Raw genomic sequence first — 13368 nt, 5'->3', positions numbered from 1 at the left:
AAGTGTTATTTTCATGAATTCTTAATGCTACGTATAGTTCATATTCCTTTAAAAACTACATTTCTGGGAGTAGGGAGAAATGGGGGATTGTTTAATGGGTGTGTGGTTTCAGTTTTGCTGGTGTGAGTATTCTTAACACTACTGAACTGTGCGCTTAACCCCAAAGATGGTAACGTTTGTGTGTATTTTATCACAAGTTTAGAAAATGTATTCTGAAGACAATGGAAGACTAGGCTTCTCACAAAATAGTAGGCAGTGTGCTTACACAGGAAAAGCGGCTATGCTCATCTTTTGTATTTGATGCTTTAATGAAGATTCAGTTAGAAAGCAATGGTCGGTAAAACCGTTGTCAGTCAAGGCAGTGGCTCCAAAGTGTATTAGTAATCATTATATTGGTCATTGTATTCTTTACTGCAGGGAACTTGCGGAATTTTTTAAAGTCTTAATGTCTTTAATAAAGCAGTGAAAGTTATTAAATCTTAACCCTTGAGTACACATCTTTTAAGTATCCCCAGTGATGAAATAGCAGGTACACATAAAGAACTGCTGTATGCATTCCAGAAGAATTTGAAGCAGTGATACAATGGAGCAATGATCGCGTGATGGTCAGTGAGGAAAATCACGTGTAATTTTTTGACTTGTAAACATCATTTTTACTTGAAAGAATCATTGACAGTTTTCTCAAACTATGTCAGCCTGACATTTCAAGGAAAATAAAAATATTTGTTGCCAATGATTAAAATTTGAGCTTTCCAAGAAAAATTAGGATTTTGGAAAACTTATATCTGACACCCTGGGCTTAATAGCATCCCGCTACCTAGAGCTTTGAGCAGCTCGATGAGAATATTAAGAATTATTTTTGGTGTGTGCTAAAATGTGTCACTATTTGGAAGATCTCCATAACTTAGTGAACCAGTATTTTCTGGTGACCAATGCAAGGTGATAAGAGATCTATTCAAAATGCCAGGTGAACCAATGGATTTTAATAGAAAATGTGAAAAGTTACTTGTGGTTTCAGCTTCTGTATTGCAAATAACCTTTAGGAAACCAACTGCTTGTCAGCTTTTGCTGCAGCATCGAAGAATATGCATGATTATCTGAAAAAGCTGTAAGAACACTCTTGCTTTGTCCACATGAAAAGCTATGTATGTATGTGAGGTTGGATTTTCTTGACAGTTCAACCAAGACAGCATAGCTCAACAGAATGCACAGATAGATATGAGAATTCACCTGTCCCCTGTGAAATCAGACGTTAAAGAGATTTGCAAAAATGTAAAACAATGCAAGACTTCTCAAATTTTTTGTTTTGATAAAATATTTTTCATAGAAATGTTACTTATAGGGTGCGGCCCAGTGGCATTAGTGGTTAAACTCAGCATACTCCACTTCAGTGGCCCATGTTCATGGGTTCAGATCGCAGGCACAGACCTACCCTACTCATTAAACCATGCTATGGCGGTGACCCACATACAACAGAGGAAGACTGGCACAGATGTTAGCTCAGGGCTAATCTTCCTCAAGCAGAAAAAAGAAGACTGGCAACAGATCGGCTCAGGGCCGATCTTCCTCACCAAAACAATAAAAAGTTATATAACCTTATAATGGGTTTATTTTTTAATGAAAAATACTTTAAAATTTTGTTTTAATTTCTCATGGAATCAGTATTGATAAATATCTCTTGAGAGTCCTGTTTTTAAGATTGTAAAAAAAAAATCTGTTAGGGTAACGTGATTCAGGAAGAAACAGATCTGTTTAGTCTTGCATCATTGCTGAAAAGTCAGCATTAACTTTCAAATACTTAAATTGTATAAGGCATTTAGAATTGCATATAAGTAGTTAACATTGAATTGGCTGCTGTCATTATCCTTTTAATTGTTTAATAGTTACTGTTTTCATATTAGGTGTGGCTTTTACATGTTAAGGCTAGAATCTTATAGGTACCAGTGTGTATTTTATGACTTAATTTCAAAGGCTAATTTCAGAAAGAATGAGAGGAGACTGCATTAACTATTAAAATTAATAAAAATAAATTCAGTCTTTTAGGTGTTTGAGGCTTAGGGCAATAGTGTGTAGAATATTCCTTTATTCATAATATAATAAATGACAGACAGACCCTCAATGAAGAAAAGATCACTGAAGGTCCTTCAGGAAGAAGGGAATTGAAAATAGAAGTGAGATGCAAGAGTGCAAGATCAAAGAAATCAGTTGACATCCATTCTAAAGAATTGAGTACAGAAAGAAAGCCGTAATAAATGAAGACTAATTGTAGAAGAAAAATATAGAGTGAAAAAATACATCTGAATGGTGACATAGATTAGCACGTTACATATATCTTATTTACTGGAATTTGCGTATTAAATACATATAATGTATGGAGCTCTGGAAAGCACGGTGCTGCTATAGAGGGCTCAAAGATGAGTAAAACAGTTTCTTTCCTTAGGACCCTTCAATCTAGGAGATGAGGAAAAAGAAGTGTCCAAATGTTAATTGATATTTGTTAGAGGCATAAATGTTATGGGAGATCAAATGAGAGATGAAAAACAACTACTTTAGAAGTTTCCTTATTGACTTTGGAATGCCTAATATTACCTTACCATAGCCAGGTGTATGCCTTCTTGCCTATATCTAGATGAAAGTGATGAAAACTAATGACTGGTCTTACAACTAATTTTTATTGGAGGTTCTCTTCAAGAGAAGAGTCCAGAGATAGAAGCGCAAATAATGTTGCTTTGTTATTACAATCTACATGTCTAAAGGAATGCATTCAAGATTGATTTTCTTCCAACCCTAGATATTTAAAAGTGGAACTTGGAGAAGTATTCAAAGCTCTTCTGTATTGTGCTTAGACTACAGAGCAGAAATTATGAAGTATGAGTCAGTATTGTACCTAAACTATATACTTAAATGAAGACTATTACATCAGAAGTTCCACAAGGCCATCAGGACCCAAAAGCCCTCAGAAATAGTGAAGGAAGCTTGGGACTCAAAGTCAGATTCTTTTACTTCAAGATTGGGAAGGTGCCCTAAGAAGGAATGAATACACCTTTTAGAAAGCATTGCTAGGGAAGGTTAAGAATGATTCAAGCTGATAGCATTTTGATAGCCCTGTAATCATAGTAAACGTGCTATAAACACAGGGGACCGAAAGTAATCAACTAGAGCTTAACTGTCCAATATGGTAGCCTTTAGCCATATGTGGCTCCTGAGCACTTGAAATGTGAGCTGGTCCAAATTAAGATGTGCTGTAAGTGTAAAATGCACTGGATGGTTTTAATCTGTGTTCTAGAGGGAGAGCCAATAGGACTTGATGGTAGATGTGATAAGGGAGAAGGAGAGGGCGGGATTTTGCTTCTGGATCGTGCCACTGAGTGGAGAGGCATGCCTGGCCTGTGTGATTAGGGAGTAAAGTCTTGAGGCCATCTGAAGATTGATTGCCTTAAACATGTGGCCAGTTTCCATGGAGTTTTGCAGGGGCCAACTCCTTTTCCTGGAGGCCAGCCTGCAAGGCAACAGTCTCGAACAAGTTAACCCATACCTCTTAGTGGTTGAGTCAACCCAGCATAGATCTGTGGGGGAATGGAGTCATGAGCTTGTACTCAAGGCACCATCTTCCCAGACAGAGCATTATTTTCACAGCTGATATTTCGGGGTAAATTTTAATGAAATTAATGTCTGAGGTTTAATTTGATATATGTAATTTCTCCTAACTTTTGCTTTGCCTAAGTAGAATGGATTTGTCTATGAGACAATAGAATTTTTTTTTTTTTTTAATAGCAAGAAACCTAGACTGGTGACCTAAATTGAGTCAGAAGGGGCGAGAAAAAAAATATAGCATTTCCTTTTCTAAGTTCTTTCAGTTGCTTCCTTCCTGTCTTCTATTCTCTGATCTCTCTGTAACTCCAAGTTGATAATTTGCTTATAATTTTGCTATTGTAATTGTGGGGACCCAATTATCAGGAAATTGCCACTGTCACTGTGGCAGCATTTTAGATATGTTAAATTCCATTGATCATTGGGAATTTGCCTGCTCTGACTGCTTTGAACTACAAATCCAAAATGTGGCTCCTACCTTGTGATATTATAATTTCCTGGCGTCCAAACTCTAATTATTTTTAAGACATCAAAATATCAAATATAAATCATATACTTACTCATGGCTGCATGGGCTGAGCAAAATATCAAGTTGTTATGCATGCGGAGAATTAGCTTAACTCAGTTCCTTTTTGATGCTTCAGAGAATCTTGTGGGAAACAAAATGTGTGGATAGTTATGTTTTTCTGCTCAGATGCAAGTACATCCTTTATTAATTAACTTTTACTCATTGCCTCTCATTCATGATTAGTTCATGTTCACAGTAAACAAGGAAGTTATGCTGTCCTTGTTATACATATGAAAAAACTGAGCTACAGAGAAATAACTTAAGGTCAGACAGCTTTTAAGCAATAAAGGAGCACCTAAGAATTAATATAATCATCAAATAACTTCTAATTTGATCCAAAATATTAAAATCAACTATTATAATCCATTTCTTGCCAAGGAACATTTCCATTACATGATAGATATCAACACTTGCCCTTTCTCCATGATTAGAAGTATTGGACTGATTGGTCAGAATATGCTGGTATAGTAATCCCAGCATAATATTCACACAGACTGTCTTTCACCTTCCACCTGTATTTGGCTTTGCATTTATAATTTCTACTGGCCTTGTGCTTTTCTACTTTAACTTCTCTTCTCTGTGTGTCAATGTGACCTTAACTTCCCTTACTGCCTCCCTTTTCTTCATTTGTGACTTAATACCACATACCAACTTCATATATTTGGAACATATTGCCATCATGTGCCTCTCCTTTTGCAAAATGAAGCTCATTGTGAGGTCCCTACATCAGTTATTGTCATTGTGTAAAGCTAAAAACAAACGTTTATTATGTCACGGTTCCTATGGGTCAGAAATCTGGGTGTGGCATATCTGGGTGCCTCCTCCTTAAGGTCTCTCCCAAGGCTGCAATCAAGGTGTTGGCTGGGATTGTAGTCTTATCTGAAGGCTTGACATGGGAAGGATCCACTTCAGAGTTCACTCACATGATTATTGGCAGGATTCAGGTCTCCCAGGCTATTAGGCTGAGGGCTGCAGTTCCTTACGGGCTTTGGCCTGGGGCCTCCTTCAATTCCTTGCCATGCTGGTCTCTTCATACAGCAGCCTGGAACATGGCAGCTGACTTGCCTCAAAGCAATAGAACATGAGTGTGAGAAAGAGCAGGCAAGATGAAAGTCACTCACTTAATCTCAGAGGTGACATCCTGTCGTTTTTGCTATATTCTATTAGAAGGGAGTCGTAAAGTTCCAGCCCACATGCAGGGTGAGGGGGTTACCCAAGATATAAAAGGCATTAGGGATCACTAAGGACCATCCTAGAAGCTGCCTACCGCAATCCTTTCCGAAGTTAACCCCCAGTTGTTCCTTCTTTGGGATGGAAGTATGACTTTTCTGGTGGATTCCAGTAGCTCTATGCTTATTCCAGGGAAGCCTGGCGGGCTGGCTCCTTGGCCAAGATAAGGATAGACAGTGACGCTTCTGGTCAACCAGTTCTCCAGTCTAGTTTTAGCTGCCTGGTGCAGAGTATAAAAGACCCTTCAGGAAATTCATGCCTCAGCATTCCCGAGACTGTCTCACACCTATCTTGGTGGTTCATACTCCAGAGACTAAGTATGACCTGTGTGACTGAGAAAGGGCGCTGGGGTTTGTGCCCTGAAGCCTCAGATCTCTGTCTGCCTGTGCTTTCTCCTACTGTACCGTATTCTTTCCATTTACTAAAACCTTCCCTAAGTGTATCCTGTGGAGTCGCACGAGCCCTTTCAATGATCCAGTCGCATGTAATTGCTGCAGTTGGGGAGTACTGTCACCACTCTGTGTGCACTTCAAATGTAGCCACTGCGTCTAAATTCCAGCAGCATTCAAGTGGCTCTGGAAACTCCCCCAGCATCAATCAAATCATCTACGGGGCTGCAAAGAACCTCGTTAAATGCCTTTCTCTAAAGTCAGTGTTTCTCTGAGGAGGAAGACCTCTTTCTGCCCCGCTCTCCCTGTCACCCTCCCCCATTGCTTCTTTGTTTATACAGGACGAGCTTGCTTATTTTTTATGCTGCGTAAGAGTGCTCGTCATGTTGTATTACAATTAATCTCAATTCCTACGCAAATTAGGAACTCTTCGAATGCAGGGACCCTGGCTTTGTTACACAGTCACGCGTCACTTAATGATAGGGTTATGTTCTGAGAAATGTGTTGTCAGACAATTTTGTCATTGTGCGAACATCATAGGGTGTACTTAGACAAACCTAGATGGTGTAGCCTACTACACACCTAGGTACTAATCTTATGGGACCACTGTTGTATATGTGGTCCATCATTGACCGAGATGTCATTATGTGGTGTGTGACTGTATTTGTATTCACAATGCCTATTATCTGGCACAGTGCTGTCCAATAGAAATGAAATGTGAGCCACATATGTACTTTTAAGTTTTCTAGTAGTCACATTAAAAAGAGTAAAAAGAAACTGATGGAATTAATTTTAATAATACTTTTATCTAAGCTAATATATTTAAAATATATTGTCAACATGTAATTAATATAAAAATTATTAATTAGATATTTTCCATTCCTTTTATTTTTTTGGTACTGAGACTTTGAAATCTGGTGTGTATTTTACATCCATAGCACATCCTAATTTGGATAGCATTTCAAATTCTCAATAGCCATATGTGGCTGGTGGCTACTGAATTGGACAGCATAGGCTAGCACATAATAGGTGCTCAAGTATCTGTAGGTACACAAGAGGTACTTGTTTTTGGAGCATTTGTCAAGTGCAATGCCAATTTATTGCTTGACGCTTGGCATATGTTATCGCATTGAATACACACACAACCTTGAGATGCAGGTATCATTATCCCCAGTATTAAACAAAAAACCATTTGTTTTCTTCACTGTTGAATACCCAATTCCTGGCTTATTTTCTCAATAAATATTTATTTTATGAATAAGTGAATGACTATTGAAGAGAACATTTAGGCTTAAAAGGTTAAATAACTTGTCCAAAGTCAATGACAGAGCCAGGATTCAAACCCAGCACTCTGACTTTACTCCTGGGCTTCTCGCTTTCCTGCTGTGCCTCCTCTATGGACAGATGAAAGAAACCAACAGGTTAATTAATAAGTAGCACATTAATAAAGACATGAAATCCTACCAAAAATGTAATGAGTCCATTACATATCGCTTGTGTGAAGCAGTTGTTGAATAATTACATATCTGTCAGAAAGTGTTTAAAAGTGGGGTTATTAGAAAATAAACATTAAGAGGCACTTGTGGTATATGTGACTGATAAAAATGACTTCTTTTTTTGTTTGTGTGAGGAAGATTGGCCCTGAGCTAACATCTGTTGCCCATCTTCCTCTTTTTTTTTTTTTTTTGCTTGAGGAAGATTATCCCTAAGCTAACATCTGTGCCAATCTTCCTCTATTTTATATGTGGGATGCCGCCACAGCATGGCTCAATGAGCGGTGTGTAGGTCTGTGCCCAGGATCCAGCCCCGCGAACCCTGGCTGCTAAAGCGTAGTGTGGGAACTTAATCACTATGCCACTGGGCCAGCCCCTGATAAAAATGAATTCTTATTGCAGCCAACCTGATATCTTGCCACCAGAAACAGAAGAGAATAACTCCTTTAAATAGCCATTGAGTTACTTATACTGCAACACCCCACAGCCCTTTTATGAGCAAATTCTTGGGTGTGATTAAATGCAAAGCAGAGAGAGAGAGAGAGAGAACTGGTTCATTCATCTCTGTAGCGGCTATAAGCTGGCAGAGTCCAGACAGGCCCAAACCAACAGTAAATGACCAGTGGAATCCGTGTAGGGATGCCCTGTCTACTTTGACAGGCCTTTAGGAAGCTTGTCCATTGGCTAATGAGGAGAATATCACTGGCTACTCCCACTCTGACTTTTTATAGCTGCACTGTCCAATTGTTCCATAGCTGCACTAATAGTGTAGCTGCTAGCAACATGTGTCTATTGAGGAAGAGAATTTTAAATTTTATTTACTTTTTCTTAATTTAAACTTAAATAGCTACATGTGGCTATTTGGCTACATGTACATACAAGGTACATATCCCTTATTGGATAGCATAGTGTTATAGGATGGGTGGCAACTTTCCATGAGTGTGTCTCTTTGTCATTGGGATCCCCACAGGCTTGTGCCCAGATGGAGTTATCAGGAGCACCCTGGTAAAGCCTGTCTGAGGCCGCACCTGGGTTCCCCTGGGAGCTGCCTCAGCACCTGCCAACCTCCAGCCTCCTGATCCTCATTCTTTCAACCTCAAGGACACAGACCAATGACAATGAGTATACCTGGTTGTAGTTACTTTGAGCTTAGACATCTGCCTGCAAGCATTTTGCTTTCTGTTATAGTATAGAGTGAAAATTGCCATCTTGATATCCCACAGAATATTGGTCTGTTTCTTTGATGATATTATACTAATTGGACCTGACAAGCAGAAAATAATAAGCATCCTACAAGACTTAGTAAAACACTTGCATGCCAGAGGATGGGAAATAAGCCTTGTAAAAATCAAGGACCGGCCACATTAGGTTTTGGGGGTCTGGTTGTAGTATGGTGGAAGTTCACCACAAAGAAGAAGGCATGATGTTGGATGAGCCTCTGTGGAGATTGGAAGAATGTATACCATATATGGATATGCTGCCCTCAGCAATTTATCAAGGAACTCACAATGACTCCACGTTTATGTGAGGCCCTAAGCAAGAGAATTCTCCACAGCAGGCCCAGGCTGTGTTGCAAGCTGCCCTGCCCCTCAGGCCTAGTGGCCCAGCAAGCCCAGTGGTATAGGGAGTTTCTGTGCTGTATGAAGCCTCTCACAACCCTCTTTTAGGAGAATCCTAGCGAAACCTCTAGCATTATGCCATCTTTTGCTGACAAGTATTCTGTATTTGAAAAGAAGCTCTGAGATTGCTTCTGGGGCCTGTTCTTAGGGCACAAATTGACTATGCAGCCTGAACTGCCCATCATGAATGGGGTGTTATCTGATTTACAAAACTATGTAGCTGGACTGGTGCAGCAGCATTTCATTGTTAATACGTTACTAGCCCAATCAGGTCTTGAAGGCGTAATTAAAACATATAGTCAAGTAGCCAGGTGTTAGGTCATATCTGCTCCATCTGATTTATTGGCTTTCCCTCAGTCCACACATATGGCTTCATGAGGAGTGAACAGAAGGAAAGAAAGGAGGTCCTGGTTTATGGGTTGGTTTGTACAGTGTGCTGACTCCAGCCAGAAGTATTTTATAGCGCTACTTAGAGGTGATACTAAAAGACAGTGATAAAACCAACTTCATTATAGCCTGCCACCAGGAACAGATAAGAATAATTCTTTTAAATAACTTTTGAGTTACTTACACTGCAATACCCCACAGCCTTTATAAGAGCAAATTCTTGGATGTGATTAAATGTGAAACAGAGACAGAAAGTACTGGTTCATTCACCTTTATAGCATCTACAAACTGACTAGTCGAGATAGGCAAAAAACCAACATTAAATAAGTACCGGAACATATGTACAGAATGCCCTATCTGATTTGATAGACCTATTAAGCAAGTACCAGAGTGGCTGAGGAGCCAGTGCAGCTGGTTATTAACTTTGGATGTGGGTGGATAGATATCCTGATGTATGAATCAACATTGATTTGTGGACAGTGGCTAATAGGTTGACCTGCTGGTCAGAAACTTAGAAAGAACAAGATTGGAAGATTGGTGATAAGGAAGTCTGTGGGGGAAATTATGTGGAGGACTTCTCAGAATGGGCATAGTATGACAAATATGTGACCCATATCGGTGCTCATCAGAGGGCATCCACTGCAGAGTAGGCTCTCAATAATCTGATGGACAATGTATCCTGTCCTATGGATGTCAGTCAACCTCTTTCCCCAGCCACCCAGGTGCTTGCTTAATAGGCCCATTTATAAAGTGATGTGAGGGAAGGAGGCTCTGCAGGGACTTCCCCTCACTGAGGCTTATCTGGCTTCTGCCTCTGCTGGGTACCCATGTGTTAAGAGTCAAGGCCATACTGAGCCCCTGATATAGTACACCATTCTCCAGGGAACCGAGGAGCCACTGGGAGGCACTTTATACAGTGGACACTTTCCATCATGGAAGGAGCAGTAACTGGTCCTCTTGGGGATAGAAACATATTCCTAATATGGGTTTGCCTCTCCTGCCCAAAATGCTTCTGCCAGCACTAAACAGAAGACCTTATTCATTGCCATTCATATCCCATTCATCCATATTCCATACAAATCATATCAAACCAAGGAACTTGTTTACAGTGAAGGACAAAATGGAATGGAATTACACCCGTGGAATTCACTAGCATTGTCACAAGCCCCAACAACCCAGAAACACACAGCTTGACAGAATGGTAAAATGGCCTGCTAAAAGCTCGGTTACTACATAGGCTAAAAGAAAATTACCATACAGGATTGGGGTGCTGTTGTACAGGATGAATGTATGACTTAAACCAGTGGACAATATAGGGTGACATCTCCCTCATAGCCAAATTCTTGAGCCCGGGAACCAAGAGGTGGAGGTTCAGAACGGTCCTATTCACTTTTTTTCCTTGCTTTTTAAAAATTGAGATATAATTCACATATACATATAAAGCATACAATTCAGTGATTTCTTTTTAGTATATTTACAAAGTTGTGCAACCATCACCACTATCTAATTCCAGAACATTGTCATCACCTCCAGAAGAAACCCTGTACTCTCAGCAGTCACCCTCCATTCTCAGCCCTAGATAACCATTAATCTATTTTCTGTCTATTCTGGATATTTCATGTGAATGAAGTTATGTAATATGTGACCTTTTGCATCTGGCTCCTTTCATTTTGCATCTTTTCAAGGTTCATCCATGTTGTAGCATGTATTCAATACTTCATTCCCTTTTACGGCTGAATAATATTCCATCACATGGCCTTTCACTTTTAAATGTAATAATCCACTTAAGGAAGATTTTCTTCCTATTCTATAATTGTTGGGCTCAGTGTGTTTGGAAGTTCCAGTCCCCAATGAAAGAATGTTCCACTTGTGAGCACTGATATACTTCTACTACCATTCTGTGTTCCTCATGGCATTGAAACAACAAAGAGGGAAAAAGGGGTCGCTATGCTGGCTGGGAGATTGTTCCTGATTACCAAGAGGAAATTGGGTTGCTGCTAGCTAATGAGAGAAGGAGGTCAGTCATGTCTGCAACCGTGGAAATGAGGGTGAGGGAACAGATTTCAGAAATGTATAGGAGGCTGTAATGCCAAGACTCTGTGATTGATGAGATGTAGGGATTGAGGACGAGCGAGGATGCCTGAGTTAGTGGTCCTTTCTTTAAGTCTTCTATATCCTTTTTTGTTTTCTATCTTTTGTTCTATTAGTTACTAGGAGAGGAGTGAAAGTATAACCAACAATAATTGAGAAATAGTCGAATTCTCCTCTCGGTTTTGTCACTTTGGTTTCCATGTAACACTCTGTTTTGAAACTCTTTTATTAAGTGCATATATATTTAGGGTTGTTATGTCTTCTTGATGAATTGACCCTTTTATCATTATAAAATATATCTCTATCTTTGCTAATATTCTTTGTCCTGAAGTCTACTTCTCTGATATACGTAGCTACTCCAGCTTTCTTCTGACTAGTGCTTGCATGGTGTAGCTTCTTTCATGCTTTTACTTTTATCCTATTTGAGCCTTCATATTTAAAGACTTCATAGCATATGAACAACATATAGCCCATATAGATTTAATATTAATATTTTTCTTTATGTATTAAGTATATTAATCCTTTGCCATACTTGCTGCAGTTATTTTCCTGAACTACATTTCATTGATCTCTTGTATTAGTAGATTTTAAACGGAGAATTTTTGAAAGGAAAGTGCAAGTTGCAACTACTTGCCTTACTTCTTTGTTCCAGGAAATTCTTGCCCAAGAAGATAAGTCTGTAAAGAATAAATAACTTCACTGCTTACCTCAGGGTAGGCTTGCCAATCAGTGTATCTGGGCAGATCATCTGTAGGAACAGCTTTCCTATTAAGATAACAGCTTGCTCACCTGGACAAAGAGCTTGCTTCTCTGACCACAGTTTGCTTATCAAAAATTACTTTTAAATCTTCACTTTGCTGTCGTCAACTTTGCCCAGATCCAACCAGGTCTCTGCCTTGAAGGACCATCTTTAAGCTGCTGGAGTCTGTACCTTCAAACCCTTAATCCTTAATCCTTCCCTAATCTGCAGCCCTCCCCTCTTTCTGAGTCATGATTGAGTCAAGGTGCACTCTCCTCTGCTGCAGTAAATTTAGTCAACTCAATTTTGATTGAGTAGATTTCTCTGGTGGTCTTTTGAGAACATTGGCATTGAATGTTGACAACATTTTGAAAGCAAAATGACTGAGCATTTTTTCACAATTTTTAGGCAAATAAAATTCGCTGTCAAACACAGAATCTACAATTTAATCTTGCTTTTATATCCTACTTTAATTTTTTTCTGCTCACTTATCTAAATCAGATTAAAATGACAACACTTGTTTGGCATTTTGAGCCAACCAAAATAATAAAACTTTGTTAACATTCTTAAGGTCAGATTTTTATTTTGCCATGTAATTATTAGTATGCTCTCAGTATAAAAAGTAAATATATATATATATTTTTTGTGTGTGTGTGTGTGTGTGTGAGGAAGATTAGCTGTGAGCTAACATCTGATGCCAATCCTCCTCTTTTTGCTGAGAAAGACTGGCTCTGGGCTAACACCCATGCCCATCTTCCTCCACTTTATATGGGATGCTGCCACAGCATGGCTTGACAAGCGGTACTTCGATGTACGCTGGGGATCCGAACCCTCGAACCCTGGGCCACCGCAGCGGAGCGCGCGCACTTAACCGCTTGTGCCACTGGGCTGGCCCCAAAAGTAAATATATTTAATCAAGATTAGGACTTGCATCTTTTGAATGGAGAAGATGAACAATGACTGTTACCTCTGCTTTTGCATCTACAATATTCCTAGTGAATTTAATGTGGTAATTTATGGAAAACAGAATATGGTAGGTTTGTTACACTTTGATTCTTCACATCTTCAAAGCAGTGTCTTTAGAGCACAAATGTGATTAGTCAGCCCTCTGTGTAAGATCTTTAATGCCTTTCCATTGCTCTGAAGGTAATTTTTCAACATCGTTAGTACAGTAAAAGGCATTGCATCCTCTGGCTCTGCCTAAATGTCAATTTCCATGTCTCAGCACTCGCCATCTCTCTCATTGTTGCCCAACACCCAA

This window comes from Diceros bicornis, chromosome 17, assembly GCF_020826845.1.
Source record: "Diceros bicornis minor isolate mBicDic1 chromosome 17, mDicBic1.mat.cur, whole genome shotgun sequence".
In the NCBI taxonomy this organism is placed as follows: domain Eukaryota; kingdom Metazoa; phylum Chordata; class Mammalia; order Perissodactyla; family Rhinocerotidae; genus Diceros; species Diceros bicornis.
The sequence above is the reverse complement of the archived record's forward strand: the minus strand, read 5'-3'. Positions refer to the sequence as shown.